Here is a 10,350-nt window from a genome sequence, read left to right as displayed (position 1 = left end):
GAACCCCAATGAAGTAAAGAAACTGAAAGCAGAATTTTTTTGGTTATGATCCATATGTAGTCTTCCATTAGTTTCACTTTGATTTTTTTTATTTGAATGAATCCCCATGGTTTCATGTTGGAATCCACTCAGTTTCCAATAGCAGCTGGTTATATGTGGAAAGCACAAATCCAGACCCAGGTTTATTCCAAACTGGATACAGATGTGTCTGAAAGGTTTACTAAGTTTCCTGAGAGATGAGCTTTGACTCTGTAATGAAACATGAAACCAATTGATTATCATATGTGTTTTAACTCATCAACATTTTCTGCCACTCTGGTTTCTCAATAATCTGTAATTTTATATAATAATACAGGTAACATGTAGCAAAGAGGGGGCATGAACATTGGGTATATGTTACAAAATATGAATGTGTAAGAGGGTGGCAGATTTTAGGGCTCTTCATAGGAATGCAGGGCTACTCTGTTATGTCACCACAACGTCAGTTCTTGCATAAAATGCAGTTCTTTTTGCTGGCTCGCCCTCATTTCTGATCAGCGGGGTCCTATTAGCTCCAATGCAGGAGTATTTAAGGGTTTTGAGTGTTTCATGGAGGCAGAGAGAATGAGGGATATAGAGGAAAACACTTTAAGAAAAGTCAACCTGTTCAGACAGATTAGGCAAGGTTTATGTTTTGTTAATTAAGTTAACAATAAAGGCTAGCCCAGGAAAAAAAGTGAGTTTTGGACTGTCCGCACTGTGTGTGCCTAGCCTGTTTGGAGCAGCACAAGGAACTCCATTGATTACAGGATGTTTGAAGTGGATAAATATACAACAAATTGGATGCTCTTGTAAAGCTTATCTGGCCCTCTCTACCAGTCTAGGTTTGAGTGACATATGCTGGAGATCTCATGCTGCTGAATTTCTTGGAATTTCTTAACATTATAGATAACAATTTCCTAACTCAAAAACTGTTACAGCCAGCAAGGGGGAATTCTTGATTAGACTTTGTCCTAAGAGAAGAGGAGGACCTGGTCACAGAACTAAAAATTAATGGTACCTTAGGTACAAGTCATAATGAGTCTAGATACAGAATACAGTCCAGATCAGTAATATATATATTTGATGCTTTAATAGGGCCAATTTCACAAAGCTGAAAACGATTATGTGCCAAATCAGCTAGAAAGGAGAATTTAATCAGAAAAATGTGAATGATAATTGGGAATCATTTCAGAACACCTTACTAGATGCCCAAAAAGCTATAATTGAGGAAGAAGGCCATACTGATTAAAAACTGACCTGGTTTAGAGGAGGGAAAATATATGTATAAACAAACAAATGGAAAAAAGGGGAAATTAATAGTAATGAATACAAATCAGAAGTTAGGACCTGTAAAAAAAATTGACAAGGGAAGCAAAGGGACACAAGGGGAAATCTATGGCCAGTACAGTTAAGTGCAATAAAAAGGAGTTTTTAAAATATATTAGGAACAAAAAGAATCCTCACAATAGTATTGGTCGATTACCAGATGGAAATGGTAAAATTATCAATAACACAGAAAAGGCAGAAGTGTTCAATAAATATTTCTGTTCTGTATTTGGGAAAAAAATCAGATGATATAGTCTCATATGGGGATTATAACATGCTTTCCATTCCACTAGTAGCTCTGGAGGGTATTAAATAGAAGCTATTAAAGTCAGACATTTTTAAGTCAGCAGGTCCAGATGACTTGCATCCACGAGTTTTAAAATAGCTGGCTGATGAGCTTGCTGAACATTAATGTTGACTTTCAATAAATCTTGAAGCACCAGGAAACTGGGGAAGTTCCAGACGATTTGAAGAAAGCTAATGTTGTGCTATTTTTTCAAAAGGGTAAATGGGATGACCTGGGTAATGCTAGGCCTGTCAGCCTGACAGTGATCCCTGACAAGATAATGGAGCAGCTGATACAGGACTCGATTAATAAAGAATTAAAGGAGGTTAAAGTAATTAATGCAAATCAACATGAGTTTATGGAAAATAGATCTTGTCAGATTAACTTGATATCATTTTGATGAGATTCCAAGTTTGGTTGACAAAGGTAATAGTGTTAATGTAATATATTTAACCTGTGTTAGGCGTTTGACTTGGAATGCAGAGATAGGTGCCGAGTTTCTAATTGGCCAGAGGGTGTTCCCCTTGGCTTCGACCAGGCCCTGCTCCCACTCCACCCTTTCCCCCAAGGCCCCACTCCCACCCTGCTTCTTCCCACCTATGCTCCACCCCACCTCTTCCAGCCCCCACCCTGCCTCTTCCCCACCCATTTCCTTCCCCTCCCCGGAGCACGCTGCACCCTCGCTCCTCCCTCCACCCCCTTAGCGCCTCCTGACACCGCGAAACAGCTGATCCGATGCAGGTGGTAGGTGCTGGGCGAGAGGGGGAGGTTCTGGTAGCAGGGCTGCCAGTCGGTGCTCAGCACCCACCATTTTCCCCCAGTGAGTGCTCCAGCCCCGGAGCACCCACGGAGTCGGTGCATAATATTTTGATTAAAAAACGAGAATGATATAAAATGAAGAGGGCACACGTTAAATGGATTAAAACCTTGCTAACTGATAGATTTCCAAATGTAATTGTAAAAGGGGAATCATCATCAAGCAGGTGTGTTTCCAGAAGAGTCCCCCAGGGATCAGTTCTTGGCCCTGAGCTATTTAACAGTTTTATCAATGACCTGGAAGAAAACATGAAATCATCACAGATGAAGTTGTCAGATGACACAAAAATAGGAGGAGTGGTAGATAAATGAAGAGGACAAGTCACTGATACAGACTACTCTGGGTTCAAGCAGTTAATATGCATTTTAATATGGCTAAATGTAAATGTACAGATCTAGGAACAAAGGATGGAGACTATACCTACAGAAAGGGGGGCTCTATTCTGGGAAGCAGTGACTCTGAAAAAGATTTTGGGGTTGTGGTGGGTAATCAGCTGAACATGAGCTCCCACTCTGACGCTGTGGTCAGAGGAGCTAATGAGATCTTGAGATGCATAAAAAGGGTAATCTGGTGGAGGGGAGAGGTTAATTTACTTCTATATTTGGCACTGGTGCATTTGCTTCTGGAATACTTTGTCCAGTTCTGGTGCTCACAATTGAAGAAGGATGTTAACAAAGTGGAGAGGGTTCAGAGAAGAGCCACGAAAATTATTAAAGAATTAGAAAACATACCTTACATGGATAGACTCAAGAGAGCTCAATCTATTTAGCTTAACAAAGGAAGATTGTGACTTGGTTACAGTCTATAAGTATATACCTGGGGAACAAATATTTAATAATGGGCTCATTAATCTAGCAGAGAAAAATATAACACAGTCCAACATCTAGAAGCTTAAACTAGACAAATTCAGACTGAAAATAAGGCGTACGTTTTTAACAGCGAGAGTAATTAACCACTGGAGCAATTTACTAAGGGTCGTGATGGATTCTCTATGCCTGACAATTTTTAGATCAAGTTTGGATGATTTTCTAAAAGCTCAGCTCTAGGAATTATTTGGGGGAAGTTCTGTGGCCTGTGTTATACAGAAGTTCAGATTAGATGTTCTCAATGGTCCCTTCTGACCTTGGAATCTGTTCATCTAGATATCAGGCTGGAAACATATGAGAACAGCCTATATTTTAGTACTTTCCCTTCCAATTCAGGAAGCATAGAAGGTATTGCTTTAGCACAGTAGTTTTTACTCCAACCATATTTGCTCATCCCTCCAGATAATATCAGCTGGTCTGGATTCCTTCCCTTTCTTCTACATAGTGCTGACACCCAGTAGCGGGTATTCTGTACAGAAAATAAAAGCGAATAGAATTACTAGTTTCATACTATATTGTAATGTAGGATCCAGGCCCAGAGTCTTTGCTCAGTCCTTTGTCAGACAAAACTCTCTTCCCCTTTCAGAAGGATTTTTTTTCTGTATGTGTTCCTGGCTCTCTTGTCTTGAGTAGGAATTTTGTCTGCAGAACTGGGCTCATAAACAGTGCTGGCAACTTTTGCGATTTTTTTGAGAGTCTCCTGATATTTCATGTTTTGTTTAAAGCCTCATTAAGTGATTATATGAGATTCTCAGCTTTCATTTAAGACAAGAAGTAAGTTTCTAGACTTTGTGGTTGTGAGAAAACATTTGAAAACGTGATCCATAATGGGTCAAAAACCAAAAGGCAAAAAAACAAAACAAAACCTATAATATTGATTAGTTTGTAAATCTCATGATTTTTAAGCTTATCTCATGATGTTCGGAAGGCCTGACTCATGATTTCTGAATGCTTAGAGTTGGCAGTCTTCCATAAAGCAAACTAGAGACAGAACCTCAGCTGGTGTAAATTGTCACAGATCCATTGACGTCAATCAGAGTTGGCGTAGGCAGACTAAGCAATTGCTCATCGGGGCCTCCTATTCGTGTGTGTGTAGGGGGTGAAATATTCCTGCTTAGGGTCCCCATTGGGCTAATACTACCTCTGAAGTCAATAGAGCTATGACAGTTTACACCTGCTGAGGATCCACTCGCCTAGCTTTAGGATCATAATTTGCACTTTGAGCTCTTATGTGGTGCATGTAGCTATGAAACTGTGATGCATCATGTCTTCTATTTATTGCACAATTATGTTTCTAAGAACACACCCCATGGGCAGACTTTCAGCAGTCATCTTTTTATTCTGATTTGCTGCAGCCTGGAAGAGAGGAGACAGATGTGCTCTTTAACAGGGTTTAAAAGAGAAGTGGATAAATTCATGGAGGTTAAGTCCATTAATGGCTATTAGCCAGGATGGGTAAGGAATAGTGTCCCTAGTTTCTATTTGTCAGACAGTGGAGAGGGATGGCAGGAGAGAGATCACTTGATCATTACCTGTTAGGTTCACTCCCTCGAGGGCACCTGGCATTGGCCACTGTCGATAGACAGGATACTGGGCTGGGTGGACCTTTGGTCTGACCCAATATGGCTATTCTTATGTTCTTATGCATCCGATGAAGTGAGCTGTAGCTCACGAAAGCTTATGCTCTAATAAATTTGTTAGTCTCTAAGGTGCCACGGGTACTCCTTTTCTTTTTGCTTATGTTCTTATGTTCGCTTTCCTGACGTTTACGACTTTCTTTCTTGTGGTTTTCCTTCATCTACAAGAATATTTTTCTTCTTCAAGTAAATATAATATTCAGTAACATAGGTCACTAAGCCAGACCTTGGGAAATCATCCCAAGATAAGGAAAAAGTCAATTTCTTTTAGAACAAGAAACAATTTACAGCACTTCCTGTAAACTGGTGATTTGAAAATTGCTGATCACAGCAAAACATGAAAATTAAGATATTTTTTCAAATTTCTAGGAATTCTGCATTTAGCTGTGACATGACACATTTTCTGAAGTGTGTAATTCTACCAATGGCTTGAGACATCTCTGGAAACGGATCCTGGCTGTCATACTTATCACGTATAGCTATTGAAATATTGCAAGCATGTTATTACGCTATAATAAAAGGGGTCCTCTTTCCCTTTCTTTGTGTCTCGCAGATCTAGGAGTGATACCATATGTCATTCATTTCATGGCATAAATCTGGGTACAGGGTTCTCCAAAATGATTAATTATATACTGTACATACAGCTTTATTTCCTAGAAAATGTGGGAGAAAAAGCCATTCTGTATAAATGAATCTCACACAAAAGCATTTCATGGATAAAACTAATTTAAAATATAATTTCTCTCATGAGATCATTTTTTGTATAAGGGCCCAATCCTACTCCTATTAAAGTCAATGGGGAATTTGGACACTGACTTGAATGGAAACAGGATTTTGCCTTACTTCTTACATTAAAAATACCATTGATGTTGGTATTCCACTCTACCATGTCAACTGTTGTGCTTGCCCTTTGAATGGGAGTAAAAAGGCTTTGCATAAAAGCAAACCGTTTTTATAATAGTTTTTCAACATCTTATTTAAAAATTTTCTGTCACAGAGATTTCTACATAAGTTAAGAGGCAGGAACATATGTTGAGGAACTCCTCCGAACAGCCTGTAGGAAGCATGTTAATTTCACTTTGCATTGCAAGAGTTCTTCCAGAAAGTGCGTACTTTGCAACTTGTACCAGGAGACAACCAACCATTTTGCAGTACAACCCAGAGTAATATAAATGTTAACAAGCCACAGCAAAGCAGACAGAGACCTTGACAAGCAATCTGTTTATTCTTCGATTAAAGCACTGCTTAAGTACCATCTTAAAGGAACCTGCACTCAGCGAGATGAAGCAGCAACCACTGCAAGGGTGTGGCTGTGAATTTCAGAATTGGGAAGTAGGGTACATTCTCCTTATGTGGAAGAAAAGATTTTTAAAGGGGTTCCTAATATGCATGTGTCTGTAATAAGACCATGCAAACTGAAATCTGGTACAAACCGAGCGCAGGAAATTCTGAACAGGGGGATGAATGGAAGAGCAATATTTTGAGAGTTGAAGATATAAAGGATTGGAGAGGACATTCTCAGTGAAGGGGGCCTTTTGACTCTGGAAATTGCTCCTCTTGTGTCTGACATGCCTCAAAAATAGTCTGTTTGAAAGGACTTGATGCAGGAATTCTTAGGGTTTTTTTTTTAGAAGTGTGGGGGCATATTTTGTTCTTCTGAATTACTGTCTTATTTGTTCAATTCAGTATGGGGGCTTTGCTGTGCTGCCAGGTGGTTATTGCTTGTCTGGATTGTTTTAAATAACTGCCCAGGCCTATTTTTTATATATATATTTAAAATTGCAAAAAATAAAGTTGTCAGGGCAGAAAATTTTAATATTTGTATAGGAAAGGATTGAAAATTGTGTGTTTTGGATTCCCATCAGGAGAGCATCGGAACCTCATTGTACCACAAGTCTCAAAGAAAAAAAGTTTGTAGAAAGGTTTCGGGAACAGGGCAGCCTTAGACCAGTCAGCCCTGTTCATCTAGCCCTGTCCTGCTACATTTGTGCTGGGTGTAAAAAGGAAGGAAGCCCAGCAGTGGAGGTTGGCTGGAAGGGTGAGCCGAAGACTATGATGGACCAGAGGAGACCACACGGCCAGTGGAAGACTCTAGGTAGGAAAGCCTGGAAAGAGCAGAGAGCAACCCAAAGGAGCCCAGGAGGGGCTGAGGGTAGAGGTGAAAAGGAGCCTGGAGGGGTAAAAACTGAGCCCAGAGGGTGGGCAGAAGAGTGCTTGAATTAGAGGGGAGAAGACAGATCCCTCAGTAAGGAAGGGGTAAGCCCAGTTTCAGACTGGGGAAGAGACTTTGTGTTTTGTTCATTTTGGAATTGGAATGGAGTTTTGTTAATGACTTAACTGGAGGGCTAAATCACTGCAGCAAGTCACTTCTATTGCTGGTGTAGGCTGAAGACCATTGTGAGGAAACTGAGGTAGAGCACTGCACCGCTGCTTCTTGCTGCGAGGGAATTCTCCGAGACGGAGTTTCTTGTAAAAGTGTCATAGAATCAAATGGCCAAATCCTAAGAGGTGGTGAGCATCCGCAACTCCCATTGCAATCAATGGAGAATGCAAGTGTGTAGAATCTGGCCCTTTGAAGCTAGTGAGAATCCTCTAATGTATACCCTGAGTGACTTAGCTGCACACAGGAACAAGTTCAGCTCATGAAAGCACAGCACAAATCACAGTGACTTCAGTGGGAGTTACATGCTGGTGTCTGAGACTAGAATTTGGCCCATAATGTTTTGAATGCCCTCTTGAGTAGTGATGATTATTGTACCTTTTTGAACAGTAAACACTTGCTAGATTACACTACACAGCACCCCATATCAGGAAGTTATGCACGTGTGTGTTTTGAAGGGAAAAAATAAAGATGAGAGGATTGTTAGCAGGAAACCTGAAGGCCTACATCTTTTCCTTGTTACACAAATTCCTCTTGAAAAAACAAAACAAAACAAAAAACTCACATGTGTACTATGCACTTCAACCTGCCAGGGCAGAACATTCCCTAGTATATATTTTTATTGTCATATCTCAAGCAATGACACTTTCACCCCTTTCTTGCCAAACTATTCAAGCAGCCCGAATCTTGAAAAACTGCTTTAAATTACATAGTACAACAGCCTCAATATTGGCAAAATTAATATAAGGTACCTACATATGGATATGTCTACAGGTTTAGAGTTGAATTCACACAAGTCAAAAAATGGATGACTACCCAGACCTACATAAGCCCCAGATAAGTTGTTCTCCGATCATCCCCAGCAGCCTTCCTCCTCCAAATAGGTCCTGCAGCAGACATTTCTACCCCAACAGCTTTTCTCCTCTCCTTACCTGGTGGTGTTGTCTTGTTGTCGTCAACTGGTGGAATGCTATTTCTGTCCAAGATCTTTTGTTCTTTTGGATGTGAGGCCTTGATTCCCTTTCAGGTATCCTTTGGGGACATCTCTCTCTCTCTCTCTCTCTCTCTCTCTCTCAGATTCTTGCAAAATAGGTGAAAAATAACATCTGCTAGCCCTCCTGAACCCATTGGGCACGTACAATCAGGGATGGAGCTTGAAGAAACAACATGTGACTTCAGGTATTTGAAACCCAGCCAATCCAGATGTAACATGAAAATGCGCCATGCAAAGCAGCATTGAAATGATCACTGAGACCAGATAATGAGAGAAGATTTCATGGCCACCGTCAATCAAATTAATGCGAGGTTCCTTGGAAATACTGCTTTTAGTTCAGACCACCTGGCTGAATATTCAGAAAAGGGCACATGCTGAGTTTGTCGTTTAGCAGTGAATATTATACACAGGTATCATTTGGAGACCATCTTTCTTGTTCCAAAACGTTAGAGGAGTTTTGTCTGCTCTTCTTGGCAACCCAGGAGTTATAGGTCCAGACCCTACTGTTCTGTGAGTGCTCTCAGTTCTTTTTGTTTAAGGGTCTGATCCTAAGGCCATTGAAATCAATGGAAGGCTCCAATTAACTTAAATGGGGGATCAGACCCTTATAGAGGTCTATATAGGGTCAAAAAGGAACGGGGGAAGAGATAATCATAGAATTACGGTGTACAAATGATGAGGCATGAATTTAGTTTAGGAGAGAGACTAGCACTGTAAAATGTTGGAGGAGTTTCTTACTATATAGAATATAATAATTCCAAGGTTCAACTAGTTTAAATAATTTTAAGCAGCAAGTTAAAGTATTTGGAAGATGAAAAGAAAAACTTGTTATCAGGAGTGAGTGATTGGAGAGGATTCCAGGAGCAGTGACCATCCTGAGATTTCTTAGATTTCTCTATTAACTGGCCAACTTTGAACTTTTGTTTAAAAAAAAAATGGTGTCCCAAATTCATCCCTGATGTCACTTCTGATTTAACAATGTGTAGCACTTAGGTGTTTGTTTTCCAATATTCGCTTTCAGACACATTAGGGAATTCAGTATTGTAGTGGTATATCATGGGGATTTGTTTGACACATATATGTTAGGAGAAAGGGAGTGCCTCTATTTGCATTAGCCAGAGAAGGATTGTGAACTACTATCTTAACTTGTTATCTGAGCTAGGAGTGTACAGGGAAGTTTCTTCTACTAATGGTTGAACTGCTCTTCAGATAAAGCTCTCCACTGGATCCCTGTAGCCCTAATTAATCAGATGTTAAAACAGTAGTTGATAAAGACAAGCTGGTTTAAAGTTTGAATTGCCTGCAATTGGAGATAACAGGTGAGTCCCTCTTGGCAGAGAGATATGAAAGAAGGAGAATGATCTGTTATCACAGTGAACGTGGCACTCAAATGAAAAATGTGGTTCACCAAAGGAGCTGGCAAAGTGAAACAAAATGGAATCTCATTTTTATATACGAAATAGGGAAGTCTCTATTTTTGTTGTTGTTTTGGGCAGTTATTGAGCTTATTTTTGTAAATCTTCATAATGTAAGCAGTATTATCAAATTCCATACAGCAAGATAAATTGATTCCATTGGAATACACATGCTAATGGCCATATTGCTAGTTATTTCTAATGAATTGCTACAATAATAATAATAAAGTTAACCTTTGTATACGCACACGTGTGCGTGCATGTCTGTAAAGAGGAAAGAATGCCTTGTAATTAAGACAATGGATTGAAACTCTTGAGACCTAGTTCAATTCCTGACTTTACCAGAGTTCCTTTGTGAACTTGAGCAAGTCACTTGATCTCTTTGGTCCTCATGTGGTTCTCACTGAAGTCAACAGTAAAACACCTATCAAGGAGATTTGCTGTTGACTTCAGTGGTGCAGGATCAACTGTTCTGCACCTCAGTTGTAAAATGGCATTGATAATAATACTCCCTTCCTCCCACTCTTCATCTCTTTAGGTTGTAAGCTTTTTGGAGCAGGGACTATGTCCTACTATGAGTTTGTATAGAGCCTAGCACAATGGGGTCC

General features: G+C 39.9%; 1 long non-coding RNA gene across 2 annotated transcripts in view; it reads left to right on the top strand.

The window, feature by feature from the left end:
* The first annotated feature begins 6,824 nt into the window (after positions 1 to 6,824).
* Positions 6,825 to 10,350, top strand: part of LOC122455815 — a 182,956-nt gene continuing 179,430 nt past the window's right edge. Inside the window, exon 1 of one of the 2 annotated variants that reach the window (XR_006274306.1) lies at positions 6,825 to 7,048. This is a non-coding gene — a long non-coding RNA (uncharacterized LOC122455815). The remainder of the gene's footprint in view (positions 7,049 to 10,350) is intronic. The other variant, XR_006274305.1, reaches the window with a different exon arrangement.

Source organism: Dermochelys coriacea, chromosome 9 (genome assembly GCF_009764565.3).
Source record: "Dermochelys coriacea isolate rDerCor1 chromosome 9, rDerCor1.pri.v4, whole genome shotgun sequence".
In the NCBI taxonomy this organism is placed as follows: domain Eukaryota; kingdom Metazoa; phylum Chordata; order Testudines; family Dermochelyidae; genus Dermochelys; species Dermochelys coriacea.
This window is presented reverse-complemented; position numbering and strand designations above follow the sequence as displayed.